The sequence below is a fragment of the Aotus nancymaae genome, unplaced genomic scaffold (assembly GCF_030222135.1).
Source record: "Aotus nancymaae isolate 86718 unplaced genomic scaffold, 86718_ANA_hifiasm-v0.15.2.pri h1tg000062l, whole genome shotgun sequence".
Taxonomy (NCBI): Eukaryota; Metazoa; Chordata; class Mammalia; order Primates; family Aotidae; genus Aotus; species Aotus nancymaae.
In genome coordinates, this window is record NW_026988476.1 from 21,464,814 (window position 1) to 21,477,533 (window position 12,720).

The 12,720-nt window shown below is 39.6% G+C and overlaps 1 protein-coding gene across 13 annotated transcripts in view; it reads left to right on the plus strand.

Annotated features, from left to right (window-relative positions):
* The window catches only part of TMX1 (thioredoxin related transmembrane protein 1), a 94,210-nt gene extending 84,664 nt beyond the window's left edge, over positions 1–9,546 (plus strand). For 6 of the 13 annotated variants that reach the window (XR_010338584.1, XR_010338587.1, XR_010338586.1 and 3 more), the window contains one exon: positions 6,780–9,546. The gene's annotated coding sequence lies outside the window, so the exon portion shown is untranslated. The remainder of the gene's footprint in view (positions 1–6,779) is intronic. The other 7 variants (XR_010338592.1, XR_010338593.1, XR_010338594.1 and 4 more) reach the window with 5 other exon arrangements.
* The last annotated feature ends 3,174 nt before the right edge of the window (positions 9,547–12,720 follow it).

The window sequence follows — 12,720 nt, forward strand, 5'->3', positions numbered from 1 at the left end:
AATAGGCAAATACTTTTTTGACTCCAGCATAATCTAACTTTTTCTTTAATTCAGGGAGAGAAGGATCTGTTATGATCCAGATTGGACATAGATAGGCAAGAATTTGATGCATCACAGCATACTTACTCAATGGTTCAAAAAACGAATTAGAAAGTGTTTCAGCCCTTTTGTCATAGGAGAGGAGCTCAATAATGTTTGTTTTGCTTGTTTATTTGTTGCAATGTCACCAGGGAGAGACACTCAGGCCTTGTGGCAGGTTCTTGCCCTCAAAGAACTTCCGCTCTGTAAAATCCTGTGAGTCCTGTGAAGTAATATATAATTAAGTACTAAATTATCTAGTGGGGAAGTTAAATGTTAGGTAAAAATCGAAGCTGTGCATACTCGTGAAGCTTCATGGAGGAGATGGGATGTAAGCTGGATTGTGAAGAATTGGTAGTTTTGGGGACCTTGAGAAAGAAGAGAGGAAGTTCCTGGCAAGAGGAAAATGATGTCTAGAGGCCTCAGGTCAGAGTGGGCATGGGGGCTGATGTTGCACCCAAAAGAGCAGAGTGGCTAGTGTGGAGGGGTGATGGGAAGTGGGAAAGATAGGCTGGAGCACAAAGTACCTTAGAAACCAGGCAGAGAAATTCAGATAAGAAAAGGGAGCTACTGATGCTACTGAAGGCCATAGGGTAGCAAGGATCCCACTGTTCCACAGTCCCCTCAGGGCGAGAGGAGTGCCCAACACTGAGTGCCACTTGCTGCTAGTAGGGAAAGTGCTGAGGCATCAGACACGTCTGGAGAGATTCAGCATTGGAGTTGTGTGGCCAGGTGCAGATGGGGCAACAGAAGGCAGGCGGTTCTGGGGCTGCCGGGCCCTGGCTGGCAGGGGAAGGGGCAGCAAATCAAGCCGGGGTGACTGGAGCCAGATACAGAGTTGAGTCGAGGTCATGGGCTGTGGAATCTACGGTGGAGAGGTCCAGAGCTTCACAAGCAGGGCAGGAGGCCAAAGCAGACATTGAAGCTAGCAAGTAAGGAGAGACTTGGCACTGTGGAGTCTGAGGAATTAGTCTGATTATCCGTGGTGAAACGAGGCTCGTGGGACATGCTCTTTGGAAATTCCAATGAAAAGTCAGTGCTGGTCATTAAAGGACCATCTCCCATTGCATGGACAAGGAGCTGTGGGTTATAGTCAGGACTGGTTTCCCCACATGGCGGGCTGGCCTGGCCATTTGCCGTCTGCCCAGAGCTGCAGTATAAAGAGGCATTAGACGGTACATGCTATTGATTTCTAGGAAGTTACACTGCCCCACTTTATGGTTATGCTCTTGAGTCTGCAAACCTTTTTGCTGAAGAAAACTGTGTCATAGGAGAGAATGTTCAAATATTAAAGGGGATTTTTAGATTATAGCTCAAGGACAGTACAGAGAAATATTGTATTCTATGCCAACTCTGATTGTTTGGTGGTGATTGCCTGGAGTACTGGGGCTAGTCTGGGTTCTGCAGGAAATAATGTATTGATTGGTTAATGATATGTGCTATGGATGTGTGTGTGTGTGGAGTGGGGGGAGGTAAGTGAATGAGTGAATGACGGCACCAGTACCACCTATTTACCATGTCTGATTTAATCTCAACCTCCTGATCTCGCAGGTGAGGAAATAGAAGCCCATAGATAATAAGTATGTTACGGTGGCCACAGGACTCAGGGGTAGATCTGGGAGAGAGTCTGAGACTCCTTGTCTAGTGTTTTTTTCCTTTGTATCACACAGCCTTCCAACCCTCCAACTCACCATGGGGCTGTCACACTGACTTCATTTTCCCAGTCCCACCCTTGGCTTCTGCTAGACTTTGCATTAGGAACTTGGCCACAGAACTAATTTGCACAATGGCTAAACTTGTTTCACATGTGATCAGGACTCTTCGGGGAAGGATTCTAGGAAGAGAAATTGCAGATTAATTGAGAATTCCTGAGTGCTGGAAAATGCAATTCGGTAGGGGATGGCAGGAGTTGATTGAGAGGGAGGAAGATTACTGTGGAGAGGTATCATGAAGGAAGCAGCAGTAGTTTGTCACTACTTTCACAGAATTGAAGATGCACAAATTGAAGTTGGAGACTGTGGCTGCACAAAGTGCCTGGTGGGCACATTGTGGGGAAGAGAGAGCCTGATGTTTACTGAACAGTCCTGGGAAAGGTAATGTGGAGTTTTGGAAGGCTTATGGTTGATGGGGTTACCCAAAGCCTGGCTCTGCTGAAACAAAGTAGGCCCACAATAAATGTTAGCCAAAAAAAGCCAGCTGTGCTTTCAGCATTTCATCCTCCCAGCCACCTTGAGAGTGGATATGATTAGCCCAATCTTTACCAAAATAGGAAGTGACTGGGGTCTCAGAATCATTAATGAACTCATCCAGGTATGCAAGTGGTTGATCACATTACAGATTCCAAATCCCATTCTCTTTTCCCTGGTAGTGAGAATGTCTCCTGAGTGTACCTACTATTTAAGAGAAATAAAAGAGTTTTTTCTTTCTGCTTATTACCTTGCTTTTGGGTGGAAAACAACCAGCTTCTATTCCTAGAGTAGAAACCAGCTCTATTTGTTGTTCTTGAGTTGTATGTATGTTTTATTGAGCAATTAACTTCATAACAAAGAGTATAATTGGAACTTTTATAATTGCACTGATTACTTCTATTATTGAACTTCTCTGTCTCCCCTGTTTTATTACTAAAAGAATCTGTGATAAATTATTTGTTTGGAGAAATGTGCAGCCTGCTGAGTCCAGACAGCCCCTCATGCTTTTGGTATCTTGAGACATAAAATGTTGTTATTTGAATCTCTTTAAAGGAACTTCCAGCACATGCCCAGGCAGGACCTCAGGGTGGGCGGAGCTCAGGTCGACTGCTGGCTCCAGCAGGCTAATAACAGGGCATCGTGGCTCCCATTCTTACTACCAGCTTCGGAAATTAAACCTACACTTCTGGGTCCTGGTTGAAAACCACTGACTCTTTCTTTTGCCAAGCAGGAGCTGTGCCCTCAGGGACCATCTGCAGAGATAGTGTGGCCAATTATGGGCATTGAAAGCAAGCCAACTGGTTTAAGCCATCTTTCACTGCCAGTGTTGGCTGCTGGCAACAAAGTCAGAATCTGGAGGATGCTGGGGGAAGAGTCATCCCTGCGGCCTCTCTTCACTCTCACAACTACACTGTCTGTAATTTAAATTAGTCGGAGAGTCTGACAACCACACCATGAGCTGTGAAGCATCGTCAATCTCATTTAACCCACATTAGGAAACCAGAACCCAGACTTATTATGTGACCTGTTCAAGGTTACCTTGATCCTTAACAATGAAATGGAAACCCAGCTTCTACATTTCTATAGAAATGCTTATTTAAATAAAAAAAATTACATTATTTTAATTATGCCCTTCTTTCTGAAGAGAGATCATTATAACACAAGTGAAAAAAAAAGAAAAAATTTTAATATTTTTCTGCTTTCTCTTTTGGAGGAGAAGACAGCAAAATGATGACAATCAAGGAAACTTAACTACGTGTCGTTTCAACAGTTCCTACTGTCTTGCTTAAAGACTTTACAAGTGTTACATATTTTTGCTTTTAAAACACTGGATCTAAAAGTCTTTGCTATTATGATTTTTAAAAATTTTATATACATATTTATTGGGAAATAAGCTCATAGTAAAAAGCTTAGAAATTTCTATAAAAGTAGAAAACAAATGCCATCCTAAAGTAAAAATCAGAAGTAACTATTTACATCCCTATACTTCTTCAGATTTTTCTTTTCTATGCCTACATATGTTTCTTTAAACAAAATTAAGATTTGGCTGCATACGGTTTGGAGACCTAATTTTTTTTCCAGTGGAGATTATATCATCCTATTTCTGTAATGTTAAGATTCAAATGTATTATTTTTTTTAGTTGCAAACAAAAATTATACATATGTAGTATATAACATGTTGTTTAGATATATATAGTGGAATAATGAAATTAACATATCTGTCACCTCACATACTTAATATTTTTGTGTGGTGAAAACACTTGAAATCTACTCTCTTAGTTGTATATAATGGAATAATGAAATTAACATATCTGTCACCTCACATACTTATTATTTTTGTGTGGTGAAAATACTTGAAATCTACTCTCTTAGCAACTTTCAATTATACAATTGTTTATATATAATATATAACATATATATACAATATGTATAATTATTACTTATAGTCGCTATATTGTATCAAATACATTATTTTTAATGGCTGCATAATATTTTCCCATTCTCTTCTTGAAACATTTTCTTCTTGGCTGCTGGGATATTTCTCTCTTGCTTCTCCTCCTTAGAATCTTCTAAGTCTCTTTTGCAGAACCTCTTCATCTCTCCCCAGTCTCTAACAGCAGGAGCTGCCCCAGAACTCAGTTCTAAGGCCTCAGACCTCTCCTCTTCCTTCTTCATCTGCATTCACTTGCCAGGAGTGCCCATTCAAGCATCATAGCCTCAAATACCATCCATCCCTATCAACTCCCAGATTCTATTTCCAGCCTGAACTTTCCCCCGAATACTGCCTATTTGACAGCTCCACTGAGATAACTAATGACATACTAAACTTACTGTGTCTTAAGCTAAACTTAATGAACCTGTACTCCAGGTTCCCCTTCTCAGCAAATGGCAACTCCATCCTTGACCTCGAACCTCCAGGCCTCAAACCTCATCTGAGGTCTTCTCCGACTCTTTTCTCTTACATCACACATCCAGTCCTTTACAAAACGTGCCAGTCTTGCCCTTTGAGTAGTTCCAGAATCAGATGGAATTCCTATCTAAACTCACCTTCCCTGCAGCCACACTGGCCCAAGCCATCTACATCTCTTGGTTGGATGATTTCAGGAGGCCCCTGGTGGGTCTTTGTCCAGATCCCATCCTGGTCCCATGACAGTTTATACTCAACAGAGTAACCAGATAATGTTATGGATCTGCTCAAACCCTCAAAGGCATTGCAATGTCACTGCTAGTAAGGGCTTCTATCTCCCACCACTGCCTCTATCCCACACCCCTCTGGCCCTTATCCACTCTGCTCCAGGCACACAGGTATCCAGCTTCCTCTCCCTTTGGAATTTTGCTTTGCTGCATCCTGATTTGGTATGCTCTGTCCCCAGATGCCTGCCTGTCTTGTTCCCTCCTTGCTTCAGGTTCCTGTTCAAACAACATCTTACCTGTGAAACTCTCTTTACATAGTCTTTATAAAGAGCAATCTCTCTACCTAATACTCCTTTGTCTGCAATCTTACCTATTTTAACTATTCTGCATCTTGCTTTTTCTATGTGGCATTTATATTCATTTCCTAGGGCTGCCATAACTGAGTACCACAAACTATAGGTGGTCTGAAAGAACAGAAATTTATTTTCACTCTGTTGTGGATGTTAGAAGTCTGGAATCAAAATGTCAGTAGGGCTGGTTCCTTCTGAGGGTTCAGAGGGAGAATGTGTTCCATGCCTGTCTCCTAGCTTCTTGTAAATGGCTGGCAAATCTTGGCATTCCATGGCTGTGGATGTATCGCTCCAGTCTCTGCCTCCATCTTCACATGGTCATCTTCCCTCTGTGTCTCTCTCTTCTTATAAGAACACCAGCCATATTGAAGTAAGAGCCTATTCTACTCCAGTATGACCAGTTTAATGTAACTAGTTACACCTGCAATGATCGTATTTGCAAATAAGTTTACATTCTGATCCTGGGGGTTGGACTTCAACATATCTTATTTGGGGGACCTATTCAACCTATGACAGCATACAAAGTATTTACTGGTTGATTTCATTAGTACCTGTCTTTACCCATAAAAACATAAGCTATTTCTGTTCACTGATGTATTCTCCATGACTAGAATAATACTTGATACAGAGTGAGCATTCAATAAATACTTTTTAAATGAATTAGTGACTATGGAAATCTCATTTTCCCATCTTTTTTAAATACCTTGCTAATGTAAATACTAGCATAGTATAAATACTGGTATAAAGTAATGTAAATACTGTTATAGTGTAAATACTGGTATAAAGTTTGTATGCATAATTATTCACGTTCATCTTGGGTTGTTTCTTTGGCATATGTTCCTAGAGATAGATTCAACTCAATCTACTATCCTTTATCTTAGTGCTGGTCTATGCTGCATAAATAGGTAAATCCTGTTCATTCAGATGTTGCTCAGATGGAATTTGTGATCACTTGAAGGAAAGGTTGACATAGTTCATCTTTGCTAACTGTTTGTTAAGCAAATTAAGGGTGGAGTCAAAGTTTTAGTGGGCAGTAACTCAAATCCTAAAGGTTATATGTGGTTATATAATCTTTTCTCCTATTTAAGAATTGGCTTGCCTTTTTCCCAAGTTTCTGCATAACTTCATAGTTATATTTAATGTCTGGTGTTAGAAAATCTTATTTCATGATCTGTTATTATTGGGCATTTAGTTTGTTTCTGATTTGGGGGTATTATAAACAATGTTGTAATGTCTATTTTCAAACATATATTTTTTCTCTCACTTCAGTATTTTCTCTTTAGGGTAAATTCTTAATCAAAGACTCTCAAAATGTCCAAGAGATTAAATATCTTTGTGGTGTTTGATACATAAACATATATATATATACTTCCCTCATTTGAATCACCTGGGCTGAAGGGTATATCCATACATTTTTGTAAATACGTTTTATTTACATATTCATCTTTTAAGAAAAATGCCCCCCCTCCGCAACTTTTTTGCCAGTATTGTTATAATCATTAATTGGTTCATGTTCACTCTTTCTTAGGGAGTGGAGTTTCCTGTTAACTGGCTACCACCTGCTGGACGTGGGCCAGGCTCAAAGCTGAAGGCAACCCTGTGTGAGCTGGCTATAAGGGAACCAGTCACCCTTGGGAGGTTGGCAGAGACTGTGCCCATTAAATCCCTCCATACCATGCAGTGCTAAATGGCCCAATCACATCCTCCATTTAGAAGAATATATATCAAATGATTAAAGAGAAAGCTGATGACTCAGCTTAAGGCTGTTGTTTTTTCTGGAGCAATAGTGAGCAAATATCCCTGATTGTTCATGATGCTGGCTGCACATTTTAATGGATCAGCTAAGGTCCCTGAATACCTATGCTGCTGATGAATAATGCCTCCTTTTGCTGGCCCTTCCCATGATTCTTTGAAATAAACTTTTATGTTGGTTAACAATATGTGCACATAACTTCCTTGTAACCCTGAAGGAATGACTAGCAGAGCCAGTACGATAGCGCTTTAAAGAAGGGAGTACCCCTTGATTATCCTGCTAGGGGTAATGCCTATAAGCAGCTGGGTCCCAAATTCACCAATTCTGAGAGTTGTCACTAAAACCTTTTTCTTTTCAGTGGGCAGGGGGGATCAGGTTCAACATGATGTTGATCTTTTTGGTTATTAGTTAGAAAAACTGAGTACTTAAATGGTCTTTACTTATTTTAAACCAAGTTCACTAATAGAGAAACTGGCCTTTGGAAAATTGGCCTTTAGTGTTGAGTGCTAAGTAATGTTCTTCATTTACTGGGGGAATTCATCTAATATTGACTTCAAATTGTTCAACAATTAAATCATAGATTTACTGTAGACACACTAGTCCTCAAGCATACAGAAGTTGGAGCCCCTATTGTCTACTTGAATCTATCATTTTGTTTCTGTCTTTGCCATATGTACAAGTCATGGTTAATTTGACTGCTTTGGTATTTTCCCAGGTAATACTGACTCCAATCCAGAAGACAGTCATCAGTTAAGTAAATAAAACAGGAACAGAACATTGGTACTTACAGTAGGTATGATTTTAAGATAAACCCCAATGAGTCATACCCTTGTATATTCTCCTCCCCTTGAGTGTTGTTGGAGCTGATGAGTTGCATCAAGTGAATAGAATATGGCAAAGATGATGGGATCGTCACCCCCGTGATTATGTTATTGCTATGTAAGCCGCCATTATAGCAGACTGGAAGGATTCATTCTCCTTTTGGTCTTGAAGTAGTGATGTACCACATGGCAAGAAACTGTGGGCAGCATTCCTGAGTCTGAGAGTGGCCCCTGACTGAGACCCACCAAGAAAACAGGGCCCTTGGTCCTTCAGCTTCAAGGAAGTGAACTCTCTGAAATCACATACAGATGGAAGAGGACCCCAAACTCCAGACTCCAGAAAAGAATGCAGCTGTCTTAACACCTAGATCACAGCCTTGTGAGACCCTGAGCAAGGTACCCAGTTAAGCTATGCCTCAACTCCTGACTTATAGACACTGAGATAATAAGTGGTGTTGTTTTAAGCCCCTAAGCTGGTGATAATATGTTATGAAATGACAGAAATTTAATACACTCTCCATATTCGGCAGGGAGTATAAGAGAGTGTGTTGAAATCTCAGCTTCGCTACTTTTTAGATGTGCAACCACGACAAATTACTTAACCCCTCTGAATCTGTTATCTTTATGGTAAAATAGGAATAAAAATTATACCTATTTTAGGATGATGAAGAGGGAATAAAATGGTACATGTGAGTCACTTAATGTGCTACTTGACACATAGTAACTTCTCAATAAATGTTTTTCATTTTCATCAGAGGTTGGGCATTTTAAATTCCATAATTGTAAATGTTTTCATTATTTTTTCCATGTACCTTATGTTTTCAAGATTTTATTATATTAGCTGAAGTTATTTATTAAGTAATCATTTCTTTTTATTTTTTATTTCCCCACTATTTCTTTTTTCTTTGAGATGGAATCTTGCTCTGTCACCCAGGCTGGAGTGCAGTGGCATGATCTTGGCTCCTGAGTATCTGGGAATACAGGCACATGCCACCATGCCCAGATAAATTTTTTGTATTTTTTTAGTAGAGATGGGGTTTCACCATATTGCCCATGCTAGTCTCGAACTCTTGACTTCAAGTGATCCGCCTGCCTTGGCCTCCCAAAGTGCTGGGATTACAAGCATGAGCCCAGCCCTCCCCATCTAATTCATCACCTATATATAGCTTCTGATCAACTTGGGATATTCTTAATAGATTAACTATAATTAATGTAATTTGTCTAAAAGGAAAGACATTTAGTTAGTTATAGTGAGTAGAATTTCCCTTAACTTTTGAAATAAATGAATTGTTGAACTTTGCCAGACTACCATTTGGAACCACAATATTAATTGATTGATGGTAAATAGGCACTGGGTGACTTTCTGCAGTTAAGCAAGGCAATCATGATTTGCCTTTGTATGCCAGCGTATTTGCTCAGGTACTGCAGATGGGTAAGAATGGCTGAAGAGAAAATTGTTAGTTCAAGTAAAGGAAGGAAGTGCCCAGAAAGAAAAAGAAGATACCATATTAACATTATTTAAGTACTTAACAGCTGGGAATTAACTTATGAATCACAAAAGTTTTAGGAATTGTGCAATGTCAGTATTTAAATCATGGTAAAATGAATAAGCTTCATTCATGTTCTGTGTTTATATTAAAATGCTCTTATTTTATAATTTATTTTGTATATAATAACAAAATAAAAACATTTAATATAAAATTATAATATTTGAAGTATGATTGCTACTCTTTCACTAGTACTTTATTTCCTCTTTGAATAGTGTCTAAAATACTGCATTTTTTTTGTATTATTAGTATCAAGGCTGAAATGTATTCAGTTTCTAGATGAGCACTTTCCAAATTGATTATAGACTTGATAGGGAACAATATTTATTTAATAGAAGTATATTTTGTACAATCTTAGCTAAAATTCTGAGAAGAAAACGCTCTGTTATAAGGAACCAGTTTATCTGCTGTGAAAGTACATTGACATTTTAAAGTGCAAAAAAACAAAACTACAGCTTAAGCAGTATATCTGAAAAGTTAATGTTAAATAAATTGGATTTTCCAGGTCATACTCTATATATGCCCTGAAAGACAATTCTGTAATACAACACACGGAAAACATATACATACTCACACAACAGACACATAATACATAAAACACCCACAGTGCACACACACAAATGTCAACCCTTATAAGCACATTAAGGTCTCTGAGAAGTCCTACAATAGAGACCTACTGCGCTTTGTTTAATCATGTGCTTCTCCAGTTGATCTCAGAATCCTCCCCCTCCCCCCCAATTCCTGATGACTTTGTGTTTTTTGGAACATACCTTATAAATGACTGCCCTATGAGATTTTTCCCAAGGAAAACTATTACACAGGAGAAGTATAAGATAACCTCAACATTTATGGGTAAAAAACAGTTACCACCATTAAAATAACCTGTAGATCAGAAACAACACCTCCAAATTACGTAAAGAAATTGAGGATTCTGACAGGACTGAAAATTTTTATTTCCTTCTGGAGTCTAGGTTTTTTCTTTTGGTGTTATGTACAGATAAAGCCAGGTCTATCTGCAGGTGATCACTGTGCTGCTATTCTCTGTTCACATTGGTAGAGAGATGTAGTTGGGCAGTAAAAGATGGTCATCCTCCTGCACAATGAGTCACTAACCCAAGGATGGAAGCTGTGTCTCCTCCACAAGTTCTATCAGCATCATTTGACTTAACAGCACAATTGGGAGCCTTATCTTTCTGCGTTCCTGACACAGTGGACCAAAGGCCACTCCTCATCAACTTGTACCCCTCTCTGTTTATTCAATAAAGAATGAAAAATGAATACATTTCCACACTTTAAGAATGTATAGTGGGACATTTAGAGGGTGCTTACTCTGACAATTAAAAGGATTTTATCTTCATAAAGAAACTGACATTTGCTGTCAGGATGCCAGACCACAATTCTATATAAGCTTTTCTTTTCTTTTTTTTTATGATTGATATGGTTTGACTCTGTGTCCCCACCCAAATCTCATGTCAAATTGTAATCCTCCTATGTCAGGGGAGGTTCCTGGTGGGAGGTAATTTGATCATGGGGGTGGATTTTCTCCTTGCTGTTTTTGTGATAGTGAGTTTCCACAAGATCTGATGGTTAAAGTTCCAGCTGTGGCTAAAAGAGTACAAATCAGGCTTTTGCTTCAGAGAGTGCAAGTTTTGGCAGCTTCCACATGGTGTTGGGCCTGCAGGTACACAGAAGCCAAGAGTTTGGGAGCCTCTGCCTAAATTTCAGAGGATGTATGCAAACACCTGGGTGTCCAGGCAGAAGTCTGCTGCAGGAAGAGCCCTCATGGAGAGCCTCTACAGGGCAGTGTGGAGGGGAAATGTGGGGTTGGATCCCCACATACAATCCCCACTAGGGTACTGCCTGGTGGAGCTGTGAGGAGGACACCAACTTCCAGACACCAAAATGGTAGATCCACCAACAGCTTACCCTCTGTACCTAGAAAAGCTTCAGGCATTCAATGCCAGGCCATAAAAGCAGCTGCAGGGGCTGTACTCCAGAGCCGCAGAGGTGGAGCTGCCCAAGGCTTTGGGACCTCACCCCTTGCATCAGCATGCCCTGGATGTGAGACATGGAGTCAAAGCAGACTATTTTGGAGTATTAAGATTTAGTGACTACCCTGCTGGATTTCGGACTTGTGTGGGGCTTGTAGCTCCTTTGTTTTGGCCAATTTCTCCCTTTTGGAATGGGAACATTTACTGAATGCCTATACCCCCCTTAGATCTTGGAAATAGCTAACTTGTTTTGATTTTACAGACTCATAGGTGGAAGGGACTTCCCTGGTCTCAGATGAGACTTTGGGCTTGAACTCTTGAGTTAATGCTGGAATGAATTAAGACTTCTTTGAGGCACTGTTGGGAAGGCATTATTGGTTTTGAAATGTGAGAAGAATATGACATGTGGGAGGGACCAGGGGTGGAATGATATGGTTTGGCTCTGTGTCCCCACCCAAATCTCGTATTGAATTGTAATACCCACATATCAGGGGAAGGGCCTGGTGGTGGGTGATTGGATCATGGAGACAGATTTCCCATTTGCTGTTCTTGTGATAGATCTGATGGTTTAGAAGTGTGTGGCACTCTCCCTTTGCTCTCTCTCCTGCTCCACCATGGTAAGACATGCCTGCTTCCCCTTGACCTTCCACCATGATTGTAGGTTTCATGAGGCCTCCAACCGTGCTTCCTGTGCAACTTGTGAAACTGTGAGTCAATTAAACCTCCCAGTCTCAGGTAATTCTTCATAGCAATGTGAGAACAGACTAATACAATGATTGTCTGTTTATTGTCTAAAAGATGCAGTCCTAATTAAACTTTCTGTTTATATTAACACTAATATTTTGATCTTCATCTTTCTTTAACTTTGAAAACAGTAGAGTTTTATCCAAATGTGAAGTTTTATACCTTCACAGCTATCACTTCAATAAAGATATTTATTCTGTTAAAGAAAACAAATTTTAAAATGTTTTAACAACATACAAATATATTTACAACATAATCTGCTGACTAAAGACTCCAACAAAGTTTATGGTACCTACTGTATTATTCTGTTGTAGAACAGAATACAGATGCCAACAATAGTTTGCAGATTGATTTAGTTCACAGTTACATCTATTGCTTTAAGAAATACTATTAATGTAAATGCATGATTTACAACATCCCCAACACAGCAAGAAAAAAAATAGATTTATAAAGTAGGATGTCTGTTAGGCATTTGTTATGTCAAATATGCCGAGTATTTTCTTTTCTTTTCTTTTTTTTGAGACAGGGTCTTGTTCTGTCCCCCAGGCTGGAGTGCGGTGGTACAGTCTCAATTTGCCAAGTACTTAAATGATTATTCTCATTATGACATAAG